Raw genomic sequence first — 4,344 nt, forward strand, 5'->3', positions numbered from 1 at the left:
AGGCAGCGTTGAGGGGGAAGATGCAGCTGAGCCCTCCAGCCAGTGGAGGTTCAGGTTTCTGGTGGGAATCCATGAATCCTACACTTGATGCTTCCCTGCATATATGGGGGAAAATTCCAGAATGGAAGGGCTCAGTCCAAATGTCCCTTATCTACAACTCACTATTTTCTAAAACAAAAGTCACACATCCCTCACACTTGGGGAGAGAGCGAGAGATAGAGATTTGGCCAAAAAAACAAACTGGTTTCTTCAATAAATAAACTGCAAAGGAGGAAAAAAGACAGAGGTGGAATCTGAAGATTAAGAGACTTAAAAGACACATCAACTCGCAATATATGGGCCTTATTTGGATTCTAATTCAAAACAAATCATTGATAAGGAAATTTGAACACTGGTACTAGATATGTGATATTAGGTAACTGATGTTACTATTTTAAGGTGTAATGATGCTAGAAATTGTGCTTAAAAAAGGCTTATCTCTGAGATAGATACTGAAATACTTACAGAGAAAGTATTTCTGAAATTGGCTTCAAAATAATTCAAGAAAGGAGAAGTGAATAGAGGTATAGGTAAAACAAGATTGGCAATGAGCTGAAAATTGGGGAGTCTGAGTGATGGGTATATGGGGATTCATTGTTCTATACTGTTGACATTCAATTAAAATAACTTCTTTATTAAGATATAATTCACATACCACAAATTCACCCTTTAAGAGAGTACAATTCAGTATTTTTTTTTTTAGTATATTCACAGAGTTGTGCAACCATCACCACTATCCAATTTCAGAACATCACCCCCAAAAGAAACCCCATACCCCTTAGCAGTCACTCCTCATTCTCCTCTCCCCGAACCCCTGGCAACCACTGCTTCTATTGTATTATAGAACTTTTGTATATATTTGGAAAAAGTATAAAAGGATAGACAAACGTGCTCAAAACCACACGGTAAAGTGACAGAGATAAAATCTGAACCCAAGGCTCCCGGGAAAGAAAAAGGCCCACTTCAACCCATGCAAGTTCTCATGGTCCCCATCACCTTAGCATATTCCTGATACTAGCTCTTCCCCAAACTGAAGAGCTGACCCAAGTTTACCATACAGATCAGAATGCTCCAATTTGCATGCCTTTTCTTAGGAAAAACCACCTTGACCAAAAAGCAAAACCAAGACACAAAATAATAGGATTTGGCCCTGAAATTAAACTAACCCCTGCACAGAAACTATGCAGTAGTTTGTGAACGAGAGGGGCTTGACGTCTCAACCGGATATTTGGTCCCTGGCATTTTTCAGAATGAAAGGCCTTACACATTTTGCTGTAACCCACTCGTATTTACTTCTTAAGGCAAGTGAGTCTGTGTGTGTTCAAATATTGCGAGAGCTGGTCATTCTAGGAAGTTGGCCGGCTCTCGCAATATCCTGCTAACCCAAGGCTGAAACAGCTCGAGTTCAAGAGAATCAAGTAGGTGAGACTCCAATGAGGTAATTATTTCCCCTCTTGACAAATTTGCCACCGAGAACAGGATTTGGGATTAATTTTTCTTTTCTGAACCTAGTGAGTCTGATCACTTCCATAGCTCAGTAAATGTGCAGGAAGATTGCTTTTATTTACAGAACTTGCTTTTAAATGCTTCCCACTGCTCTCATGTGGACCTGCAACTCTCAAGCCCCTGGAGCAGTGGCTGTGGGACACTGAGCACTCGATACCTGCTTATTACTTTTTAAAATTTTTATTGATGTCAGAGAGGGAGGAGAGATAGAAACATCAATGATGAGAATCATTGATTAGCTGCCTCCTGCATGCCTCCTATTGGGGATCGAGCCTACAACTTGGGAATGTGCTCTGACCGGAATCAAACCATGACCTCCTGGTTCATAGGTCAACCACTGAGCCACACCAGCTGGGCTCAATACTGCTTATTAAAATATCGCGGACACCAGCATTAAAGACATGGTAGGAAACGCCAGACTGCATTGCTTTGAAACCATCTTATTAGCTGGCAGATTTGAACCTTGTGAAGGTAAATAAAAAATGGTTCTTTTGGTCAAAGTAGAATTGCATAAGCTGCCAACAAATTCCCCTACCTCCCTTAGCGTAGGGATGAAACGGGATGGCTGAGATCCCATAGCTACCATAATTACTAGTGGTAACTCACTGTACTAGCCTGAATTTTGATCCCAAGGTTGAGAGGGAAAAGGAATCAGAGCAAGACTTGGAACAAAAAGCAAAGGGATTGCTGTGGGTGTGCAGTGGTCATGGGACTGGGGGAAAGGCTGAACGTCAGTGGAGAACGAGGAAAAGCAGGACAGAAAGTGTTGCCAGAGGCAAGCAGTCCTGTTGGCGGAGGGAGGGGAAAGGGCAGCTTCGCCCGAGGGCGCAGGGGAAGGGGCTGCAGGACAGGCACTGGCCAAGGAGCAAGAGGCAAAGGATAAAAGCTGCAGAAACAGGGCGAAAGCATGAAGTACGAAAGCTACAGGAATCGAAATGTTTCCCAACAGCTGTTTGGGTTGTTCCAATCTGCTTGGTCACTTCTGAAGTCTCTTGATCCTCAGTCCCATTTTGATTCCTTGTTGTGGTTCTTCAAACATACTCCTCTCTTGTGCATCTGATAATCAGTCTTCCCAAGTCTGACTGGTTTCTAGTTTCTACTGATTCTAATCACAGTGCCGTTTCTCCAACTGTTCGTGGATTGTGGCCTCGTGAGTCTTAGAGCTTTATTGGGAGGCTTGAGGCCTGGGGTTCAATGTGTTCTTCCAGAGAATCTGTGCTGGCTTCTGTCGGGTACCTGAGGCCACTGTCAACTAGGGTTGCCTAAAATTCCTGGCTTGTGTTTCTCCCAGTCACACAGGTCGTGTGAATTGTTCCAGCCTTTTTGGACCAACAGCTTGTGGACATGATTCTCCAAGAAGACCCTGCCCTGTGCCAACTCCTCACCCCTCCCTGCAAACCTAGGCACGTGCAGTCTCAGAGGGACCCTCCTTCTCCCAGGCAGGGTTTTTGTCAAGTTCTCCCTTTCGCTGACGGGGGCACCTTTTGGGTTCTGGGCTTTCTTTCTGGGTCTTGATCAAAGTTCCCACCCTGTGAAAACTCAGAGCTCAGAAATTAGGCTAGGAGGGATTAATAAATGTCCTTGGTGTAACTGACAGGTAGCTGTCCTGTTAACCTCCTGGATTTATGCATTCTGGTTGTTTTTGCCCCAGGAATCCCTTATTTTCTTGCTAGCTCAGCTATCTATTTATAGCTTAAAAATAAACTCTGTCCAGGTTTGTTCCAAAAAAGTTCTCAGAGCGTCTGTCTGCCATATTTTCAGGGACATAAGTCTCCCCCTCAAAGTACATGCCTTCCCTCTCCCCATCTGTTTATGTCATGACTAGAGGCCTGGTGCACGAGATTCATGCATCGGTAGGGTCCCTAGGCCTGGCCAGCTATCAGGGCTGATCAGGTTCCCCGCCCCCCCACCACCACCCACTGCTGGTCTCCCACTGTGTTCCGCACTGCCCCCGGTGGTCAGTGCATGTCATAGTGAGTGAGCGATCGAACTCCCGTTCTCCCCATCGAATTCCCAAGGGGACACTTTGCATGTTAGCCTTTTATATAACTAGAGGCCCGGTGCACAAAAATTCATGCACTTGAGGGGGGGTGGGGTGGGCGGGAGTCCCTCAGCCCAGCCTGCGCCCTCTCGCAGTCCAGGACCGCTTGGGGGATGTCCGCCTGCTGGCTTAGGCCCACTTCCTGCCAGAGGGATGTCTGACTGCCTAAGCCAGGAGTCAGACATCATTCTCATAGTCCAGGAGCCCTTGCTCCTTACCGCCCGCCTGCTTGCTGCTCCTTAGTGCTGCCTCAGAGGTGGGAGAGGCTCCTGCCACTGCTGCTGCGCTTGCCCGGCTTCTGGTTGAGTGGCGCTCCCCCTGTGGGAGTGCACTGACCACCGGGGGGCAGCTCCTGCATTGAGCATCTGCCCCCTGGTGGTCAGTGTGTGTCATAGCAACTGGTTGTTCCGCTGTTTGGTCAATTTGCATATTACCCTTTTATTATATAGGATTATCTACACTAATAAAAGAGAAACATGGTAATTAGCGTACGACCGCTACCCTTTTCATTGGCTAATCAGTGAGTATATGCAAATTAACTGTCAGCCAAGATGGCGGCAGGCAGCCAGGCAGCTGAGAACAGGATGCTTGGTTGCCCCAGCGATAGAGGAAACCAAGGTTCCCGCCTGCAGCTGCAGGGCTCTGAGCTCCTGAAGCAACAGCTCCAAAAGATACAATGTTTCAATTATAGAAGCTAAAAGATGGCGGTTAATCTGCATACTCAGGCTCCAAGCGGTAGAGCGAAGCCAAACAGCCCT

The 4,344-nt window shown here is 46.5% G+C and overlaps 1 protein-coding gene across 1 annotated transcript in view; it reads right to left on the reverse strand.

The window, feature by feature from the left end:
• The window catches only part of CASS4 (Cas scaffolding protein family member 4), a 39,929-nt gene extending 36,669 nt beyond the window's left edge, over positions 1–3,260 (reverse strand). The window contains exon 1 of the mRNA XM_005880683.2: positions 2,493–3,260. The gene's annotated coding sequence lies outside the window, so the exon portion shown is untranslated. The remainder of the gene's footprint in view (positions 1–2,492) is intronic.
• Positions 3,261–4,344: the final 1,084 nt, after the last annotated feature.

Source organism: Myotis brandtii, unplaced genomic scaffold (assembly GCF_000412655.1).
Source record: "Myotis brandtii unplaced genomic scaffold, ASM41265v1 scaffold647, whole genome shotgun sequence".
In the NCBI taxonomy this organism is placed as follows: Eukaryota; Metazoa; Chordata; class Mammalia; order Chiroptera; family Vespertilionidae; genus Myotis; species Myotis brandtii.